Raw genomic sequence first — 24,276 nt, 5'->3', positions numbered from 1 at the left:
TAGGGACCAGTTTCCGCTAACTAAATTTCAATTCGCTAACGTATTTAAGAAATGCTTAATAGCCCTAGGTTTGCCGGAAGAGGAGTATGGCACTCATTCTTTCAGAATAGGAGCAGCAACTTGCGCAGCAGCGTCAGGCGTGTCAGAGGAATCAATAAAGCGCTTGGGGCGTTGGAAATCCTCAGCTTACAAGTCTTACTTAAGAGAGGATAGGTTATAGAGAGCGCGCTCCTGGCGAGTTTGTTCTTTAAGTAACCCAGGGCCATAAGCCGCCTGCCTTTTATCAAGGGGGATTGGATGGCGTTTCACTTTTCTCCTCTTAAAATCTGAGGTTTTGTGTTGTTCACATCCATCAGGGTAGCCTAAACAACTGAGTTCACTTTACCTGGCTAGTTGCCGTTGCATAAATGTATATTATAAGTTTCTAATGCTGTTTTATATAATTATTTTATAGGTTTGGCTGATGTGGTGGGTAGGGTGTGGATTGTGGGACATTCTTATGTCTATTGGGCAGGAAAGCATCAAGTTAGGTCAAAAGGGGCTACTAGGGTGAGATGGATTGGGATAAGGGGGCTTTGTTGGTTTAGGTTATGGGATTTGCTACTGGCCTCAGAAGCGAAGTGGGGTGCTCCAGATGTGCTAATTATTCACACTGGAGGCAATGACTGTCATGCAAGGGCATGGAATTAATTCTGGCGATAAAGAATGATCTCCAGAGGATAAAAGAAAGATGGTCGGAAGTGAGTTTATTTTGGTCGGAGGTGATTCCGAGGAGGGTATGGAGAGGGACACAAGGAGGAGCTGCCTTGGATAGGGTGAGAAAGAAGCTTAATGCAGCAGTGTCCAAGTTTGTGGGGAGCATTGGGGGATTTGCGATCAAGCACCCGGAGATTAAGTATGAGGCAGTGGAGCTCTATAGAGCAGATGGAGTTCATTTGAACAGAGATGGTATGAAGCTGTTTGTCACAGCCTTATTGGGAGCGCTGGATGGGGAGAGGTGATTTGGCTAAGTGACGGAATTCGGCCTTTCTTTGGCGGCCTTGTTTTGGCGGAGAGCATGGCTCCTCGGTTGGAAAGAGATTAGCATGACAGAAATTGACTAGCATTTCCCCGTTGAGAGTAGCGAGCCGGTCACTATCTTAGGGGAGGACCAGTGCTCTGCCAATTAAGGGAAAATTGAGCTACTCGGTTAGGTCATGCAGGTTGTGGTTATGGCCACGCCCATTTATTTCATTATGCATAAGCTATTACCGAGGGGCCATGCTGCTTGGCCACTTTTTGATTAATTATTTCATTCCAGCGATTCGATTGAATAAATTTTGGCTGTGACCTTAATTTTCCAATTTATGCAGTTGTCTGAGTCATTACGAGTCCAGTTATTTGTGTCCGAGTCATTTATTTCTAGTTTGCGTCAAGTTCTGAGTAATAAAACATATGGGTGACTTAAATCAAATAGGTCCAACTACAGTACATTGCCTGAGTGAGAATTGTTGTCCATTTTCCGATTTGGGAAACAAATGACTTAATTACATATTACATTTGCTCCTATCCAGTACCAGGTTTTTATTCCATCCAACCAACTAGTTGAATGGTTGGAGAAAAGTTGGTCTGATGTGTGGCCAGCATTAGTCCTGTGAAGGTTACTATAATTGGATTTGTTGAATATAGAAGGAGTTAGTTCAACTTTGATTTGATGTTTAATAAAAATTCCAATCAAATGTGTCCACTATTCCAAACAAATGCTCTCTATCCCCTTGTCTGGTCAGACAGAAAAAAAAGATTTTAAAAATGAAACAAGAGAGTTCAAGAGAGGTCACCCCAATTGGATAAGATTTGTAGTCCTTATTGGTAGTGCAGGCTCTGGGTCTGAGGGATTCTTGATGAGGCACCCCGGATCAACCAATTTCTGAGGGGTGATGGTATCAGCAGGTATGCAGGGGGGATGCCGTGGTAATCACCAGAAAGATGGACGCTCAGCAGAGTATAATGTGAAGTATGACGCATTTCTACGCCTCCCTAGGGTCTTAGCAGCTTCTTCAGATAGTGAGCTCTCTAGATTGTTTTAATATGAAATATTTGTCAACTGATTTTTTATTTTTGGATCCTCCGTTTAAAAAAATATTTCTAAAACAATGATAAAATAACAATAATATAATCATTGTGCCATAACTTCAAATGTAGTTGAAAATGCATTTACAATTGCATAAATGTTAAGTGATGTTTTATATTGATTTCAACTTCAATTTGCACTTTCTACATCAATCAATACGCTTTAAGGTGAGTAGTGTTGCAATTACCTTAATCAGTATTCAAAAACATAGCGCACTGTTGTGTTTTTTCCTATTTACAGGACAGATTACTACACTACACAAATGGAAAGAAATTATGATTTATGTCTTCAAACACCTACTGTACTCTGAGTTTATTCTGCATTTATATACACAATATATTTTGTATTTTATTTGTTATTTTCTGCTGCAAATTTATTTTAAAACGCTTCAGTTCTGAGGTGGGGTGGGGGGGGGACTATTGTTATCCCTATTAGAGGACTATTTAGCGGTAACTCCTAGTACTTAGCCTGTACAGGTACATGGTTATTCTAATGTAATGATACTGTAATTTGCTTGGATCATCTAATTTCATCTGTAGAATAATCCATCTGTATCTTGGTAGAAGAAGATATTCAGGACTTGTTATCAAATGGAGTGACTATTTTTGTTCAATAATTATAGCTTTTTTTAGCTCTTGCAAACCCTTCCAGTTATTAGTGTGTTGGAGGTGTAGCAAAAATGAAAAGTTATTATTAGTGTTTAGTAATCAAAGAAGACATATCAGATACTTACTTACTTATCTTTGTGTGAATAACTTTCCTAATTTATTAGCTTTTTTGGTACTTGTGTATTATCACGGCCCCCATCACATCGCATCGCATCGCATGCCACTAATTAAGATATGCGATGGCATGCGATGGGACCCGATTGTAGGCTTTTCCCAGGTGGGGGCATACAATTTTAATATCACGTCGCATCGCATGCCATTATAATGGCATGCGATGCGATGCGACGCGATCATGGCCGATTTGGGCTTATTCCCATGTTAAATGCCCCCCCCAGACCCGATTTTTAATTGTATACCCACCCTGATGGGGAATGACTATGTTAAATGCCACCCCATTGTTAACACCACCCCACTATCAACGCCAACCCGAAGCATGGCGAGCGCAGCGGTACACGTCCTCCTACCTTTTCATAACCCCACTATCCACGCCGGCGTGGAGTTGATTTTATATAGATTGGCAAACGCAGGGAGCCACCAAGCCCGAAGCGTGTCTGATACTGCCTTACCCGGCTGTCTTCCTACCTCACTGCCTACACTTTCTCCATTTCTTGCAATGACTCTGCCCCCCCCCCCCCCCAAAAAAAACACGCACATATTCATTTGGAAACCCCGATTGCTATATTCTTTAAACTCTCCTATTCTCCCTCTTTACATCCTTTCTAGATGATGACATCATCTCTTTTGGCAGCCTCCAAATTCATCTTTATGCTGATGACACTGATTTACCTCTCCTCTCATGAACTTCCAGCCTCTCTGCTAAATTGTATCACAATCCGTCTCTCTGCTCTTTCCTCCTGGATATCCCGGCTCCTTACTAAATGTATTACAGGTATGTCTAAGTCTCTGCTAATTTTGATAACTCTAGTGTTCTACAGCCCTGCTGCTTATTTGACTATTATGAATGCTGATGCAGCAATTTTTATAAAGCATTTCTTTGTCCTGCTACTATTATTATTTTTATAATGTTATTTATAAGGCGCCACAAGTGTTTTGCAGTGCCGTACAAAGGAACAATACAGGGAGACAAAACTTGGCATAACATTGAATAAATAACAAAAATAGAGTACAAATAAAGAGCGCCACAGTTCAATACACATTACAGCTTAAATATAAGTAGTGAGGACTCAAAAAACATACTATAAGAGGATTGAGGCCAATGATGGAGATGAGTATGCAGACGAAGATGGTCACTCAGTGTTTGAGTATAGGAGAGCTGTGAGTGAAATTAGAAGAGAAGAGGGCTTTGACAACAGGAGGGAAGAGGGCCCTGCTCGGAGGAGCTTATAATCTAGTAGGAAGGGGAGACAGACAGATTACAAGAGGTGCAAGCAAGTGGGTGGTGGCTAGATAGCAGGATATAAAAAGGCAAGGGGTCGGAGAACCAGCTAGTTCACGCAGTGGAAGGGTACGCTTTGATGAAAAGGTGAGTTTTCAGTGCCCGTTTGAAGCTTTGCAAGGTCGTGGAGAATCTAATGGAGCGAGGGAGTGCTACAGTATGTTACATATTGTAGGTACAGTTTTTTTCTTGTTTGAATCATACTGTCTATGTACTTTGCATGGTGCTGTGGACAACTTGTGGCAACATATCAAAACAATAATAATAATAATAATAATAATAATAATAATTGGATGAAAAGCTTATTATACTTAACTATAGTGGAAGTTTTCAAGTTTCTCAAAAATATATTGGCTCCTCTAATTATGCATTACAAAAAGAATGTCTTCATTTTCATAAATATGGGCCATTGCTTATCTGAAATTTTAGACAACAAAATAAAATTAGTTTAAATATGTTCCAGCCAAGACACCAGTGCAACTAAATAATGTAATCTTGGCAATGATCCTAACTAAAATTATTTCCCTAAATAAAATCTAACCGTATTGTTAGAGAAGCCAAGAAAAGTCTTGGCTTGGACTTTAGTGTAATACAAATAAAATGATAGCAGATGGCAAAATAACAAGCCAACAACAATCACTAGCAAGAGTGATTTTTACATCTACATTACATTTTCATTGCATAATGTACGTGCTCATGTGTGCCGGTCCTCTCATTTATCTCTATTAAACTCATGTTCAAACATAACTTATTTTCATTTGCGGATATACATTCGAAAAACTTTGAACAATGAAGCAGGAATGTAAAATATGAGTAGTGACGACAACCTCAACTTAAGTCTAGACTGTTTCAAACTCGGACCTCAAAAACTCAAACAGTTGATGTTTTCGAAGTCTCCAAGCAGATACACCGGTGTATTCATTAGTCGCTGACAGATTTTAAAAGAGCCATAAGTGGAGTCAATTATATTCCCTGTGATTTTGTGCTTAACATGTACAAATACAGTATATCAGGGGTTAATATAATGAACTATCGGGTACCCTGATGCTTTGAGGGCATAGACTAGGACAGCAGATTCCATACCATTAGGAGGAAAGGTTAGGGCAGTAAGGTTATGGACCGCCCTTCCGGAGGAGGTAGTGTGGGCAGACACATTAAATACACTTAAGATAAATGTGGACAAACATTTACTGGAAAAAACATCCAGGGGTACAAACCATAATCAGCATTTAGACCAAACCTAAAAGGACTGAGGACTGAGATAGTGAACATATGGTGTAGTGGAAAACAGCTTAGCTTTTGCTGTAATAAGCAGAGTTTAGGATATACCTTTGATATTACAGATTTCTGAATAAATGGCAAATAAGTATACAAAGGACAAGGTTGTCAGTAGAACTTGTATATTTATTTGTGTAAATTTGTACAAATTTAAATGTAAAATGTAAAGTAGCTGTTCCCAAACTCAGGACCCAAAAAGTTCTGTGTTTCCAGATTACTTGAAGAACTTCAAGTAGTGACAGTTGGCAATACATCTGTGCACATCTAGGTGCTTTGGAAAATGTGAAGTGTTAGGGTCCTGATGACTGAGGTTGAGAAATACCAGACTAGTTAATACAGTATGTAGCTGGCACTGGAGCATTGCCAACTGTCACATTTTAAAGATCCACAGGTGACTTGGAAAACAAGAACTGCTTTGGATCCAGCGGACCAAGTTTAAAAAACACTGCTTAAATACTTCTACGTTCATGTGTAGTAACTTTTTATAAATACACAAGAACTGTGTGCCACAAGCGGTGACAACTACAGTATATTTATACAGATCAGTCTAAAACATCTATATTCAAAAAATCAAATATTTGAAAACAAATTTGGTAAACCCAAAGTACATACATCAGAGTTATAACAAAATGACACTACCGATAATTAAAACTGTATCATAATACAAAGAATACATTTGTTCTGTTGGCCCAATATACTTTTATAGTATGCACATGTAGGCACATCCTTCATGTTGCAAATTTTTCGCCACATCCAAAAGGGTCTCTGAAGATTAAGATCCGGATACTGATGTCAAGGCATTTGTCATATGTATGAAACCAGACTGAGCTGAAGTTAACTTTGTGAAATTACTTTATCCTGCTGGACCCAGACAATTTTTAGATGTTTCTATAAAGGATCCACATGGTTAGCAGCAACACTCCAGTAGACTGTGGCATTTGAACAATGCAATATTTAAATCAAAGTAATGGTTGCCAAGTAAACATTCTCCAAGCCATTGCATGGCCACCCACAGATATATAAACCACTGAGAGAAGGCAGGGTGCAGTTTTAGAAATCCAGGTCCGACTTAGCTGTGCATTCAAAGATGCTAAGTTTTATTACAGTTGCCTTCTTGATCCAGTTTTACCATTCCACTCTGACCTCTCATTAGCAGGCATTATTGCTCCAGAACCTTTGCTTACTACAGGTTGGGTATCCCGTATCCGAATATCCGTTATCCGAATTATTCCGAAAACCATACATTCCAGAAAGTGAAAAAAAAAATTTTGGGGCTAAAAACTTATTTGGGACATATGTAACAGCACTACTGAGGACATGATATATAACTGGCACTATATATGTTCAAGAAAATTATTGCTTTTACATTAAAATTCTGTATCTGATATAGTACACAAATTTTGTTTCATGTTTTGAAACCTTGTTTTTTGAACAAATAAAATATATTTGTGTGTATTTCGTGTGGTTGATGTGCTTATACAACATAATTGCAAGATACTTCAAAATACATCACTGAAATATTAAAATATTCTGAAATACGGAATAATCCGTTATCCAAAATTCTCCTGGCCCGAGCATTTCGGATAAGGGATACTCAACCTGTATATATATTTTTGTCCACCATTCACTGTAGTCTGTTGAATATGGAAATCCAAGGATATCACAGAAGACCAGCTGTTATAAAAAAAAATGTGTAGTTGATCTGGATTAAAAAATGGATACAACAGATAACAGCAAAGATGGATAAGTGATATATTTATGAAAATGGTACAACTCTGCGCTTTACAGATACACTAAACAAATGGAAATATTTGAATTAAAAGACTTGCCAATTATGATTATACTACCTGCCAAAAGTGCTTGCTGAAAGCTTTTAATAATCATTTGGACCAATACTGCTGGACAAGACATTGTAATTCTGGTATACTGTTATATATGAAACTGCCGCATTTCTCCACAAAATATGATTTCATCACAGACATAAGGTGTAATTGAAAATAATTGGCACTTACGCCTTAAATAGTTAACATCTGATATGCATTGCTGTATCATTAAGTATAGCAGTAAGCAAGCAGTGGCAAACAAAACTGCTCAATGCTGGGGAATTCAAAGGTATTATAACATATTGGCTTAAAGTTTTTCAGCAATACAACTGAAGATGCATGATTTACCAAAAGACAAAAACTTTTGCATATGTTCCGACATATGTTTAGCATAAATCATACAAGCATTGTTCTCTCAAAAAGTAACATATCTCATAATGTTTAGCCTAATGTATATTTGACAAGCATATTAAAAAAAATGTGAAAAAACTCTTCATTTATTTGTTTTGGTAAGGATGTCTGTAACAAATGAAAGAGCGAACATGCAACAAACCAAATATAAATAGAAACACATTGAGAAATAAGGGCCAAGAAAGGTATTCTCTTAGGCGATAGATAAATTATTCATAAATCACTAATGGAAGCTCAAAGTACAATTTTTTTTACTGCTAGGTGATTGTTCTAATTTACATGTTTGCGATTGTTTTAAAAGATGTCAATGTACAGTAAGTTAATTATTTGCAAGATAATGAATTTCACTCACTGGTTTTAAGCAATATAGTTTCGGCTCCTTTTTGTAATTTATTAATCATTTTTCTGTTTTCTGGTAATCAGAAATACCTATTTGGGAGCAGACATTTCTTAATTCATCAGTATAGATTCATTGGAAACTAATAATTGGTCTACACCTGGATTTCTTTTCATATAGGCTCTCTTAGATGGCAATTATACCTATTTTTGTTCTGTTAAAAGTCAGATCTAGAAAACACAAAATATAACAGTAACACATTTGTCATTTGTCTAAGCACTAAAAAAGGTACTTGTTTCCTAGCACGGCGCCCACTAAGCAAATAGCTTAGTGGACTATTCTGCGTAGGAAAATCGCATTGCGTACCATGTATAGTGGTGTGGTATGCGATGCGATGTCCATATTAAGTGCACAGGAGTGCTTATACAATGAAATATCGCATAGGATCACATGGCACCAAATGCGATGCGATGCTATATTCCATTGTACAAGCACCCATGCCATGTGATGCAATGAGATGTGATTTGTGCATAGTATTACATGTGATGAGACCACAATTGAATAAAACCAGCGCTATAGAAAGTCAGGCTTCAGTGCGAGGGTATAGCAGGTGATAATGGTAGCATAAATCCTACTTTCATGTATCCATGTATCCAACAGAGTTGCAGGTGCAGACACTAAAGCAACAGTTGGGGTCTGTTATGCCCCTGATTGACAGACACTTACTTCTAAGTTCTGCCCCGCATACATGTAATGGGGAAATTGAAGAGAGAGAAAATATGTGAGGATACTGTATGTGTGGGTTGGATAGTAAATTTTATGAAGATTATGTGGGCGGTTCTGGAATCTGCTAAGCTTTTAGGGAATGCTTGAAAGTTCGGAGACTAGAGAAGATTCTTTTTGTGTGTGGGAGGGCATTCCACAGGGTGGGTGCAGCCCAAAGAAGTCCTGCAATCAGGGAATAGGAGCGAGTGTGGATGATAGACTTAGACCTTGTGAAGAACAAAGAGATATTTTGAGATAAGGGAAAAGTGGTGTAGTATGGTAAATACAGTAAAATACATGTATACTATGGTTTATTTATAATGTCTCTTCAAAGTTCGCAAAATCTTATTTTTAATATTTTCTGGTTCAACGTCTCTTTATTGCAATTAACATTTCAATTCAAAATATACACACAGTAATGTAGTTATTTTGGCAACTTTTAATTAACACCTCCAATATTTACATATCGGTCTCTATATTTATTTGTTTAATGTATGTACATTTGTATTTTTGTTACTCTTTTTGGTACACAATTATACACAACATGTAAGTTGTTCAATCAATTTATAAGTGAAAGCAGGTGCCAAAAAGTCACATCATCTGCGAACAAAATGCACAAATCCCCATTGAATTGTTGCAAACTACAGTAGTTAAAAGCTGCTAATCTGTATGTTCATAAAATATAGAAACCCTATTTACTGTTGTAGACAGATATCTGCAATCCTTTTTCATAAATGTTAATTCTGAATTAATCTTTATCAAATCAATATTTGCTGCCATCTTTTTATAATAAATATTTAAATCTTACGCTAATGAACTATTGCAGTATCTAGCAATTGGTAGGACATGCAGTAATATTTGGACTTTACAGTAGGTTTTATTTTGTATAATTATGTATTCACTTTGCTGGCTAATACTAGAAGAGTTTGCAGTTTACAAGTTACTCATGTCTTTATTTTTTAATAAAACTTTGTCTACAAATGGAATATTCTCAACAGGGAATGTAAGCGTCTCTCCATCAACTTTATTGAAAAGTTGAATGTCACTACAATTTAGTTCCGAAACATCAGTCACTTGTATATGCTCATGCCCATTTTTCTTTGCACCCCTCCATGGCATTTGGTCTTTGATGACACCAATGCACTTAGACTGTAGAAAACCTGGCAGTGTAGGAAGGCCATTCCTTTGTGGGCAAACTAGTACCTTTATATAAATTATATTTTGTTTATTTTTAAAGGGACTATGGAGCCATTTAATAATTTAGCCCCAATTTAAGTAGCAATTAATATATATATATATATATATATATATATATATATATATATATATATATATATATATATATATATATATATATATATGAATTATGAAATAAGTTAAAATTTTTAAAATTAATTGGATTTTGACTAATCATATGAAGAAGGGGAAGATACATTCCAGGACATTTTAGATGAAATGGCTGACTATTCTTTTATTCAGGCATCTAATGAACATTAGGGGGGGGGGGGGAGTTGGACAGCACACCCTAGTTACTAATAATGGGATGTGCTACCTAACAGATACTTTTTTATATATAATATATGAGGTTCTTGGCATAGTATTGGCCAATAGTATGAGCCTCCCCACCACTCGTCAAGGTGACCTTGTCGGACAGGTCCCTAACATTATAGGGGTTCACCCCCAAACTGCCCCATCCAGACCACTCCAGGGCGCCTCACAAATAAAAAGATACGGTGGAGTGTAAGTGTTGAAATAAAAAAAGGAGTGAGATATCAGAGTGTTAGTATAAAAGTGAGATATCAGAGTGTTAGTATATAAATAAAAGTGAAGTGCAGTATTAATGTTAGGAAAGTGAAAAAATGGCTGCTTAGTGTTGATTGTAAAAATCAAGCCAAAAGCAAGACTTCTGAGGTCATTTTATGTAACTTGGGATGTTCATAAAACATCTTTAAATATTATGAATTCTGATTCATGGATAGTCCCGGCACTATCCACCAATCAGTGTGCAGACAACCATCTACTGGGTGTGACAGGACCTAATCATTCCTAGTAGCCTGCAACAGGCTGCCAGCCTCATAGAATGGAAAGGTTACCAGTCTGAGGGGGGGGGGGGGGGTGGACACATGTATTATTTTACCAAACAGCCCCAGCCCACCCCTAAAATCCATCCCTGTACATCTCATCACACTTGCATATTTTTTCTGCCTCAAAAGCTCGACTATTGTTCTGGTCCCCAAGAAATCCACTATTACAAATCTGACCAACAACTGGCCGGTAGCTCTGACGTCTGTGATCATGAAAACATTTGAACGCCTGGCATTGAACCACCTGAAAGCTGTGACTAGCCACCAGCTAGACCCCCTCCAGTTCGCCTATCGATCTAATCGATCCGTTAAGGACGCGGTCAACCTGGGCCTGCACTACATTCTGCAGCACCTAGATATGCCTGGTACCTATGCAAGGGTCCTGTTTGTTGACTTCAGCTTGGCTTTCAACACAATCATCCCCAACATCCTCCACCCCAATCTACTCCGCCTAGGAGTCCCTGAAGCTTGTGTTCTTGGATTGTGGACTTTCTGACTGATAGAAAACAAGTTGTGAAAGCGGGAAAATTCACCTCCTGGTGTCTGTACTGTGCTCCTCAATACTGGTCTGATACGGCTTTGCCAGCGAGAGAGACAAATGCAGACTCCAAAAGGTAGTCAGAACTGTGGAGAAGATAATTGGGACGGACCTTCCCTCTGTCCAGGATCTGTACCTGTCCAGAGCAAAAAAGCGGGCAACGAAGATAGTCAAGGACCAACTACATCCTGGCCATTGCTTGTTCAACCTGCTGCCATGAGGCAGATGCTACAGGGCTATTCCCACCAGGTCTACCAGAAGCCTAAAAAGTTTCTTCCCTCAAACGGTTCACATGTTGACAGGTGAACTTATGAACACCTCACTGTCTAGTTACGCCGTACCCTTTGCACATAATCTAACATGTGTCCCCTCAGAATAACTTTCTGTATGACGTTACATGTTCCCCCACATGTTTATATTGTTTATACTGTATGCTGTTTACTTGTTACCCATCTAGCTGCTGCACAGCAAACCTGAAAACAAATTCCTAGTATACGCAAGTAGACCTGGCCAATAAAGCTGATTCTGATTCTGAAATATATAAAATATAATGTATGTATTTTTTTCAATAAACATTGGCTCTCACATCACACATCCCATATTGTATATAATACCAAAGCACTTAAGCATCCACCCTATTGCTAAATATGATTATTCTAGATCATGGTCTAAAATCACAAGGGAATGTAAGAAGCAAACTTGAAGCTTGTACATTTTATATGTAATTAGAGATGTGCTTAACATCAAAACATTTCAATTAATGTAATATCAGACATTGAAAGCGTGGATGTTTGCTGTTAGCCTTTTGATGAATTTTAGGAACAGGTTCATATATTTTACACTAACAAGTGTAAAATCAGTTTGATGTTCTACTTGGTAAATGCTAACCCTACTAATTGGCTAATTTAATTTATAACTCATCATGCAGTTCTATTTTTAACTTCCATTTCATATTTCTTCCATTTCTACAATCTGAAATCCAACAGAAAGTCAAAATTTATTTTTGCATAGGGCAAGCCAAAATATCTTAACTGTAAAAAATGCCATAATTATTTCTAACTGTCCAATCAAACTCAAGCTGTTTGTTATCAGTAAAGCCTGCAACTTTTTTTAATTTATTCTTTTAACAATTTTGAGCTCTATGGCTTAAATACACTAAGGGTGTTATTCTGGTTGATTCGCAAGTCCACCAAACCCCACCTTGCAAATGGTGGCCTGACCGCCACCCATTTGCAGTGTGTGTTCGCACGTACTGGCTACATGGATGTTTGACATAAACATCCATTCACAGCCTGCGGGGGGAACACCCACATCATTCGATGAACACTGACCATTGAATGATGTGTTAGGCACACGCACATCAAAGTTTGTTCAGGATGACCTTAGATGTGCTTGGGCATTCTGAAGGAAGTGGGCAGGCAGCTGACATCCGGTGATGTCAGCTGCCCGCCCCTGGAGCACACGTCACCAGGCGATTTCCATGTGAACACCCAGATTTTTCATGGAAACGCCCATGAAACGTTGGGTGTTCCAATGGGCGATGTTGATTGCGTGCACCGGGTGAACAATATGTCAAAGATAAAGTAATGTGAAAAATGAAAAGTACAGTACTAGTAAAGTAAAGTTTCTGCACAGACATTTAGGGGCATATTCAATTGGGTGCAAGATTTTATCCACTAAAAGATATACCCCGGCTATTCCATTAAAATTAAAACTGGTCAAAATTTTATTTTATGGGTAGAGTATTCAATCCCAGACAAATTTTTTACCAGGTAAAAAAAAACAGCAAAGATTCACCTATCAGTATTCAATCACACGAGTTTTCACCTGTTTTTGACTACATTTTCAAAAACGGCTGCATAAACAGGTGAAAACAGCCCTAAATTCGCCCAAACTATGAGAATTTGCAGCATTTTGCCAATTTATGTGGCTTTCACCAATGCTGGATTTTTTGCCCAGGGGGAAAAGTGGCACAGGGATTTAATAGGGTGAGTTGGATTCACCCTAAAAACAGGTAAAAAGTGCCAATTTTGAACATTGTTAAAATGTGTTTATCTTTGAACTTTGAAAAATGTTTGAATATAGTTTTTTAGTGCTGAGCATGTTAACGCATTAATATAGCGTTAATATGGCAGCACTTTTAACTGCGATTAAGATCCTTAACACTGTTAATGCAGGGGGCGGGGAGCACACGGCGGTCATGATAATAGTGTTAAGAACCACTGTCCCTGCCTCCCACCTGCCAAATGCCTGGGACCCCCTCCCTTTGCAGCAGAGGTGGAGAAACTGCACCGCAGGGTTGCAGGATCTCTGTCCACATGCAGACAGAGACCCTGCGCCCCTACAAAAATGGCCACTGCTGTAAAGGAGACAGACTCTAGAGGTGCTCCTTGACCTCTAGCGCATGTAAGGATAGCGCAGAGTGCCCAGCACTACTCGGCAGTGCAGATTCTGGGAGCGCTATGGCCCTGCAACCCCTGGCAACAAGCACGTAAACCCCCCTGGCAAGGAGCACATAACCCCTCCCTGGTAATGAGCAAGTAAACCCCATGGCAACTAGCAAGTAACTCCCCCTGGCAACAAGCATGAAATCCCCCTGGCAATGAGCATGAAACCCCTGGCAACGAGATTTTATGTGCCTATCAGTGTGATTAATCGCAGCAAACATTTCATGTGATTAATCGCGATTAAAAATTTTAATCGTTGCCCACCACAAATTTTATTACTTGTGCAAATGTACCCCTTAATAGCATATTGTAGATGCAAACCTGCAACTGTAGCAACAGCAAGAAGGGACTTTTGCACCAGTATTAGTTATAACATTGAGAAGTTCGATCTATTCCTACAGTATCTATCAAGGAGGTGTCACCCAGATAACCTAAATAATGCAGGTAAAGTAATTACATAAGAATAAATAAGTATCAATGCCTACAGTAGGTACTGTGACTGAACACCAAAGTAATATGTAAAACTTAATAACATAGTTACCTTTATTGATATTTATTAAAATAAATAAGTTTAACAGTAACTTAATGTGGTAAAAATACAAAAAAAATTGGCATTCAAAACAAGAATGTTGTACACATTTGGAAAAATAGATTAATTAAAACCACATAAACAAATGAAAACCAGTGACTAGCTAATTATGGAAATTGATTGTTCTACAGTACACTGGGGATACATCAGTGAAATTCTTGTTGAAGATAGTGCACAAGAATTTTTTTAATTACATTGTCCATTTTATTCTCTCTTTAGAACAAAGATTGTATTCCTATTGTACAATAAATGAAGATAAAGATATGTCAAGTTCATCTTTTTTTACTGGTGGAGTTTCGGCAAATTTCTTTATTGCTCTTTTTTTCTTGTAACTAGTTCTATATACAGAAAGAAAGCAGTGAAATAATATAACGAACAGCACACTTTTATACATGGTGTGAGTGCTACAATAAATCTATAAACTTGTAATTTTAGGGTAGTACCAGAATCTTCTTGTGACTATTGTCAACTTTTTTTTCAGTAAAAAAAAGGACTGCCAAAGTCTTTTATTTGTTGCTTGTTATTCTTATATATTATTTAGAGAAGAGGTTCTCAAACCCAGTTCTTAATGACCACCCACCGGTCTTATTTTGTGGAGTACTGTTATCATGCACAGGTAAGTTAATCTGTTCTGCTAGGTCAGTAATTATCCCAACTGCAAACACAGACAGAGATTGGTTGGTCAGAATAGTCAGGTGAGAGCAACCAAAATGGTAGCATTCATGTTTCGCAATCATGGGAACTTGTTGGCAGAAAAAGTCAACCACACATGTTGGTTGAGAATTCAGTTATTAGGAATCCTCGGGTGGCAGAGAGAGGACACCAACCCAGTAATGGGGACTTAGCTGGACCCAGTGTTTGGCCCAACAGGAATGCCATAATATAGTTAAAGGCATACTGTCAATGTGGTTGTCTAAAGGCGTTGATAAGCAGCTCTGTCTCCTTGTGCTTTTCTCCATCTGCATGCTTAGTATAGGCTGCTGCAGGGCCACGGCTCTGTGAAGCAAACACAACCTTTGTGCCTATCTCCTAACATGACCCTCTCCAGGAGGAACACAATGCTCTGTTCCTGGACATCCCTGGTAATGTATGATTGCCATCACCTGTGGTGAAACACCTTTCTTATTAGTAAACCTGTTCAACACAGATGATGGCAATCATACATTGAAAGGAAAGTCCAGAAGCAGAGTAGTTTGTCCCTCCTGGCATGGGTCATGTTGGGAGGTATGCCTTCATACATGGCTAAGCCCCTTTGTCATGCACACACTCGGAAAGAATGCTAAGATGAAGTTTAGCCACAGTCCATCTCTGAACAAAATCGTAAGACATTGGACATTATCATCACGTCTATAATAATTGCATTCTCTCCTATAACAAATGTTAACTTCTATTTATTACTGAATGACAAAAAGAACTAATAAACCAGGCGCAGGTTTAAAGATAATAAATTTGCTTTAGATGGATATATATCCCAATTCACTAGGGTGCTTAAATTGGTATATATATATATATATATATGCAGCTCCAAACAAAAACAACAATATTACAAATAGAAACAGTACTTAATGAAAGCGCATGTTTACCAATAATATGAAATTTATTAAAAGAACAATATTAAAATAACATTTAATAGCAACCTTATATAAACCGAATAGGTATAGAGTACCCTTTGGGCAATGTCCCTTAATTAATTATCAGTGTCCAGAGACCGGTGTGCACCACAGTCTCTAATTTATAGTCTGGGACTAATAATCAATATTCTGTTGGATAATGAAACTTGTAATAACATGATTAATTTGCAGATCAAAGTATCTCACCACTTGCTGCTCCTTAGGTTAGGATGTTAATTTGCGGGCATTAATGTTTTTATAGTTCCACGCACTTGAGGTATTGAAGAGGTCTCGGTCCCGGAGCTTACCGGACCTTGGCAGTAATCGGTGGGGCGATGCTTAGGCTCCAATATCCGCCTGCATTGAGCAGTCCCCAATAGCGGCACGGCGAGTGTTGGTAAAGCGCCGTGTCAGGGAAGATCTTAAATAGCCGCCTGCAGGTAGAAGCCCTCAGCTCCACACATCAGTTGCCTGACAGGTGCTGGGATGACGAGCCGGACCGGACTGCTGCCTAACGCCGGGAATTTGTTGTTTACCACGGCTGGGGATGATGACCTGTAGTTCTCTGTGGATGTCAGCAAGGGTGACAATAATGTTTCTGAAAGCCCAAGGGGGTACAAGGCTCATCCCCAGCCTTACCGCGGCTGGGGATGACAACTTGTAGTTCTCTGCGGATGACAGCAAGGGTGACGATAATGTTTCTGAAAGCCCAAGGGGGTACAAGGCTCTTTCCTTCAAGGAAAGAGCCTTGTACCCCCTTGGGTTTTTCAGAAACATTATCGTGACATTATCGTCACCCTTGCTGCCATCCACAGAGAACTACAGGTCGTCATCCCCTGCCATGATAACCAACAACTTCCCGGCGTTAGGCAGCAGTCCGGTCCGGCTTGTCATCCCAGCACCCGTCAGGCAAGTGATGTGCGGAGCTGAGGGCTTCTACCTGCAAGCGGCTATTTGAGATCTTCCCCCGACACAGCACTTTACCAACACTCGCCATGCCGCTATTGAGAGCCGCTTACTGCAGGCGGATATTGGAGCCTAAGCATCGCCCCACCGATTACTGCCAAGGTCCGGTAAGCTCCGGGCCCGAGACCTCTTCAATACCTCAAGTGGGTGGAACTATAAAAACATTAATACCCGCAAATTAACTAGAGATGTGCACCGGACACTTTTCGGGTTTTGGGTTCTGATTACCTTGAGGTTTTGGGTTCTAATGGGTTTTGCCAAAACACCTCCTAAGTGTTTTGTGTTTGGATTTCTTGGGTTTTGGGTTCTGATTTTTTTGTTAAAAAAGCATAAAAACTGCTAAAATCGCAGAATTTTTTATTTGTTTTGCTCCTACGCTATATTAACCTCAATAACATTCATTTCCACTCATTTACAGTCTATTCTGAACAGCTCACACCTTACAATATTGTTTTTAGGGCCAAAGGTTGCACCGAGGTAGCTGGATAACTATGATAAGCCACACAAGTGTGCGGCACAAACACTAGACTGATATGGCACACTTAGCATACCCTCTAGGCTGATACTGCACACCTAGAATTACCCCTGGACTCATATGGCACAGGTAGCATCACCCCTGGACTGATACGGCACATTTAGCATCAGCCCTGGACTGATATGGCACACTTAGCATCCCCCCTAGTCTGATACGGCACACCTAGCATCACCCCTGGACTGATATGGCACAGGTAGCATCACTCCTGGACTAATACAGCACACTTGGCAGCACCCCATGAATTATACGGCAGACTTGGCTTACCCCAGGAATTATACGGCACAGATGGTGGCACCCCTGACCTGATACAGCACACATGGAATTATACGGCACAGATGGCGGCACCCCTGGACTGTTACGGCACACATGGCGGCAGGCATGGAATTATACGGCAGACAAATTCCTGCAGTAAAAATAAAAATGTGTATTCTTTTAATTATAAAAAAGAGCAGCACACCTTACTTAGCAACACCCCATGAATTATACAGAACTCTTGGCTCACCCCTGGACTACAGTGCATTTAACAGCCCTTGCAGTAAAAAAAAAAAAAAAAAAACACCTTAATTTTATTTTCATTAAAAAAAAGGGCAGCTCCCTGGTCTGATATGGGACACATGGGGCACCCCTGGAATTATACGGCACACATGCGGGCACCCCAGGACTGATACAGGACACATGGGGGCACCCCTGGACAAATACAGCACACATGTGGGCACCCCTGGATGGATATAGCACACATGTGGGCACCCCTGGACTGATAGTACTGGTAGCCAGTGGAAACAGCAGATTGGAATTATATACTGCAATAAAATACTGGTAGCCAGTGGCAACAGACTGGAATTATATACTGCGATAAATACTGGTAGCCAGTGGAAACAGCAGACTGGATTTTTATATACTGTGATAAATAATACTGGTAGCCAGCGGCAACAGCAGACTGGAATTATATACTGCGATAAATACTGGTAGCCAGTGGAAACAGCAGACTGGATTTTTATATACTGTGATAAATAATACTGGTAGCCAGCGGCAACAGCAGACTGGAATTATATACTGCGATAAATACTGGTAGCCAGTGGCAACAGCAGACTAGAATTATATACTGCAATAAATAATATACTGGTAGCCACTGCCAGTGGCAACAGCAAACTGGAATTATATACTGTGATAGGTACTGATAGCCAGGGGCAACAGCACACTGGAATTATATACTGCAATAGGTACTGGTAGGCACTAGCCAGTGGCAACAGCAGAGAGCAGACTGCAGCAGACACTAGGCAGTGCAGGGCAGGCAGTGGCACTAGCAGCACCAGTAGACTATCACACTGTGACTGACTATACAGGAGCAGACTCAGCAGAGGCAGGCCCCAGCACAAAGGAAAGACAGAACACAGCACCAGTCATCCTTGCAATGGTGATGTCTTGATCACTGAGCAGAGACACAGTACACAGCAGCACAGGCCCCAGCAGAGACCACACACAGCAGCAGCACACCCTTCCCTACCCTTCTCCGAGATTGGAGTGAAGATGGCGGCGCGAGGTTGCGGAATTTAAGGGTTCCGTGATCTCGCGAGAATCCGACGCCGGGCGATGACGTTTTGCCCGTGCGCCCGGATTCGAGTAAGGCGGGAAGCGCCGAGCGCTGCTCGTATCCGGGCCCGGATTGCTGATGTCCGTGCTGGCTCGGATCTGAGGAATCCGAGCCCGCACATCTCTAAAATTAACATCCTAACCTAAGGAGCAGCAAGTGGTGAGATACTTTGATCTGCAAATTAATCATGTTATTACAAGTTTGATTATCCAACGGAATATTGATTATTAGTCCCAGACTATAAATTAGAGACTGTGGTGCACACCGTTCTCTGGACACTGATAATTAATTAAGGGACATTGCCCAAAGGGTACTCTATACCTATTAGGTTTATATAAGCTTGCTATTAAATGTTATTTTAATATTGTTCTTTTAATAAATGTCATATTATTGGTATACATGCGCTTTCATTAAGTACTGTTTCTATTACTGAATGAGCATAAACAGTAGCCATTGAATCCTGTTTACAGAATAAGTGGTACTATATACCGTATGGATAGCCATACTTTAATCTATATATCTATAGATCTTAATCTATATATCCATTGTATTTAAATATGATTATTATTATTATCATTTATTTATATGGTGCCACAAGGGTTCTGTAACGCCCAACAGAATACATAAATGAGCAAAAACAAGAAAACAAAGACGTACAGTATATGGCAATTTAGAACAAGTTTATGGTAATAAAAAATGTTTGCAAAAGGGGCAGGACACTGAAGTATTAATAGGGTGGCAGAGACCTACTATTAGGTGCCATTATGATTGAATGGAGTAAGGCAGTGGTTCCCAATTTTTAGTCCTCAAGTACCCCCAACAGTTCACATTTTCCAGGTAACCTGTGGATTTTTAAATGTGACAGTTGGTGACACACAGTGCACCGACCCTGAACCATTAGGGCTACTTTTGAAGCTATATACAGATGGAGCCCCACTTCTTTATACCACCATAGCTGTGCATCTTGGCGAGATGGGGATACGCGAGCATCTCACATGCTTGCACATCCATTGCCACGAATGAGGTACAAGAGCTCAGCGAATGGTGTGCAGAGAGCCACATAGATAGGGTTACCACCTAGTCCCTTTAATTCCGGACACATATTAATTACACAGATTCTGTGGCTGGCTGACTTCAAGACTCCACTTCACCTGATTTTAAACTGCCACAGAACCTGTGTAATTAACATGTGTCCGGAATTAAAGGTCCTAGTGGTAACCCTACACATAGATAAAGGTGATACATAGGGCTCTGCTCGTGAGAGCTTAGTTTCTAAAAGTTCTTCGCTTATGGTGTCAGCTCCTCAATTATAGAAATTAATTGATCTCTATAGCATTGCTAATACCAATACTGTCTAGAAGCTGTAAATTGCTTTGTAATACAGCCTTTAATGTAATTTTTTATGGATGATATATGCACTTATAAATTGTCTGAAAACACTTTCACTTTGGTTTCATAATACTGTACCATTTAAAACAAGGACAAAATGGTCATGCATGGATGAACACTCGTCTTTCCAGACTAAATTATTATGAGTATGACATTTTGATTTACATGATTAGCGCAAAGTTTGGCATTCTGCTTAGTGCCAGTGTATAACATATTTGAAAATATTTTATATTGTGCCACTTATAAGGAAAAACAGGCAGCCAATGTAATCTTATTTTGTAGGTTAAAATCGCAATAATATTTCATTTTCATATAGTTCTGCAATATTTATATAAGAGTAATTGTCAGGGTCATTCCAGGACCTTCCCACAGTAGCAGTAACAAAATTATCTTAACCCAGCCATGGGAGGAAAGCAAAATTGACAAATGTCTTAGTAAGACCTTCCACCGGTCTGTCTTTTTCAACCAGGGACATATGAGGAAGATTTATGAGGAGTCCCTATTGAAAATATTTCCATTTTACTTTTGGATATGAAATTCTTTATTAATATCATAGTAATAGATTCAGTTGATGCCGTGAATACTGTGGCCATACGTATACCTTGTATGCTTTTGTCTATTGTTATAGCATTGTATGCTTTTGTCTATGGTTATAACCAGGGGCGGATCCAGGAAAAAATGACAGGTGGGGCACCACAATTAATAAAGGGGGTGTTGTTGTGTGAGCAGGTTTCAAGTAAAGGGTGTATGGCCTAATAAAACATGGTTGTGGCCTCAAAAGGGAATGCTGTAACCAGTGGGGCAAGTAGAAATTATATTTTAGTGGTACTAATAGTAGTGCTGCTGACACACGTGTCCCCTGCGGACTCCGAGTACACGATTCTCACACCTCGGGCCCTCCAAGGCTGTTGGCCAGTGCTGTGGCTCCCTGCTCCGGCCTCTCCCCTTTTCCAGCACTGCAGCTGCCTGCCTAGCCTACATCTCCTCCCAATGCCGATCTTCCCAATGCGGCAGACATACGGTCGGCGCAGCATCATGATGTCACCCACACGGGCCGATATCCTTGGAGGAAGTTGAGAAACAGGGCAGCGTCTTGCATCATATTAGGCCATGACAGTGACACCCTGCAGCTGCCGGCTGCTGCTGCGCCTGTCCCAGGGTGGTTTGAGCTTTAAAGTAGCAAAAAAAAAAAATGACAAAGAAAATGCTATATGATGCTATATATCCACCCATGGTTATAGCATTGCCCTAAACAATACGTTATATATATTTATATATATATATATATATATTATCCAAAATACACAGATGGCACTCGGAGGCTTGTAGTCAGGTGGTAAAAAATAAAGTGCTTTTTAATCCAGCATTCGGAGACATTTCGGGGACTGTGTCCCCTTTATTTTCTCCGCTTTATCTCCAGTTTATCTCTTCTCGAAACTTAATAAATCTGCCCCCATGGGTGATGAGCCATTGTCTTCAAGGCTATTTCTATTAGTGAAACCATACTGTAGATCTCATCCTCTTGATCCTATGACTAGATTATCTGATTTATAGCAGAGGGTTAGTAATTGGTCTACCAGTTTTTAAAGCAAAATTAGTCTTCTCTGCCCCGTTTGTCAGTTTATCCATGATCCACATTAGGGCTGTCTAGTTTGTGATACTTATCCAATAGATGGCTAATTTAAAAGTCTAATTCAGGTCATATGTCTCACACAAGAAACAGAACAGAAGCTGCCTTGCTGTGTGATGTCTTCCAATCTTAAAAAGAGATATCTCTCAAACAAGAACTTTGGAGTCTAGAGAACCTTTTTTCATACTGTGTATATATATATATATATATATATATATATATATATATATATATATATATATATATATATATATATAAATCCAGAAACATGGAAGATAGTTTTATCTGCCACATAAGCACCTGCTGTCTTATGAGTACCCACCAGAAGTCAACTCATGATGGTCCAAAGCTAGCCACCCTGTGATGGCAGATGTGCACTGAATATATTTGCCAACCAAAAGTCACAGCCAAGGACTCAAAACACATTGGTGGCATTTGTTACTTACCTGTACATACAGTACCTGGATTGGAGGAAACTGGTCTGGATGATTCTGTAGCTTGCCTGGAAGGAAAAAAGGAAGTTTTCTAGAACCTCACTTTTTAACTCACATCTTTGCTTATTAGTTACTGTAACATGCTATGGTTCCCTTTTTATTGATATTTTATACTGGAGCAGTTTGGAACCTTGTTTACTGCAAGTTTTTCTTTTTTTTCCTGACCTTTTTAAAAATAAAAAATGAATTTTTAGACAATGTACCATATATATTGTTCTATTTTTGTTTTGTAGACTTATGGCAGAGAAGTCTGACATACTGTATCATATCTAAAAGATATTCTTATATTGGAGAGAAGGATTCACCCCCTTCTATATTGATTGAAATAACTTGTTTAATTGAGGCATTGGAGATTTGTGTGAATACTTGTCATTGGATGAACCTTTGAAAGGAGGAACATGTGTGGGCACAGAAACTAGAAGTGCCTGAAGTATATTTTACAAGAAATGTTAATTTTATATGGTAAAGATAGGAAATTCTAGTCATAATACATACTAAGTAACTTGTATGTATCCATGTTCTGCTCTATTAAGCCTCAGTCAGAGTATACTGTATCTTCTCAGTCAGATTGGTCCAACAGAGGCCAATCTCTTTCTTTTAAACAATATGGTGTTATCTGGAATAGTAAAATATGGAAAAGATGAAAACAGTCATAAAAAACGCAGCTAGTAGAGAAAACTCTAGAGTGATGTCCCCAAACCACGAAGTACGATTAGAAAGATGTTGTGTAAAATTACACAAACAGACGTGTCTTCTCCACCAGCGCTCAATTACAAGGTATGCAGATACTTGAATAGTAGTATTCAACTTTTATTCTCAATTTTCGATCATCGGGGATTCAGTACTCAAAAAGCAGATACCACCCCTTTCCAGTCTCTCTCATTTTATGATGATTCCATTTCAGTAAGCACTCAAGAGGCTGAAACCTCCTGTTAAGGAATTAGTTTTTCAGTTGGTCCAAAGGTGGAACTTTATTATTAAAGCAACACTGACTCACATTTACAGAACTTAATGGCAGTTCAAGTCTAGTACTTATTTTAGTGTGAGCATTTCAGTTCCTTATCCTCCTCAATAGTTAACATTTTTGTAACTTTTCAGATTATTATTGTATTTGAAGTGAGTATACAATAGTTTTCATGCTTACCATCACTCACTACTTGGTGATCAAGAGTGACTATCACATTTTTTACCAAGAATTATTTACATAGGACTGAGTGCATTGTGGTATCCAGGAAAATGTCAGTCACCAAGAGAAATGCACTGTAAGGTGGAAGTTAATTCACTTGAAATTAATGTTCTGGCTAAACTACATTTTGGAACTTCCTTTCAGCAAAATGAGCAAACCGGTTTTACTTTATATTTCTTCATTATTCAATACCACACTCTGCATTTATCTTAGGACACAGACAGGTCCTGTACTAAAAATATATATATATATTAAAACACATATAATAAGGGATAAATATAATCTAAACCTTTCAAGTACTCCAAAGTTTTGGGGCAGTCTATGGCCATTTAGTTATATGTATTTACCATATCACTACTTATAAATCCCTACTTCAAACAATGCGTGTAACCACATTAAATGCATTTGCAAGATGCAACTACTGTATGA

At 39.1% G+C, this 24,276-nt stretch overlaps 1 long non-coding RNA gene across 2 annotated transcripts in view; it reads left to right on the top strand.

Moving 5' to 3' along the window:
* LOC146031218 (uncharacterized) overlaps positions 1 to 24,276 on the top strand; it is a 292,751-nt gene that overhangs the window by 102,797 nt on the left and 165,678 nt on the right. For both annotated transcript variants that reach the window (XR_014456700.1, XR_014456694.1), the window contains exon 2: positions 3,502 to 3,667. This is a non-coding gene — a long non-coding RNA (uncharacterized LOC146031218). The remainder of the gene's footprint in view (positions 1 to 3,501; positions 3,668 to 24,276) is intronic.

This window comes from Crinia signifera, chromosome 1 (genome assembly GCF_055691185.1).
Source record: "Crinia signifera chromosome 1, ASM5569118v1, whole genome shotgun sequence".
NCBI lineage: Eukaryota > Metazoa > Chordata > Amphibia > Anura > Myobatrachidae > Crinia > Crinia signifera.
Note: the sequence above shows the minus strand (reverse complement) of the source record. Positions and strands in the feature narration are given on the sequence as shown.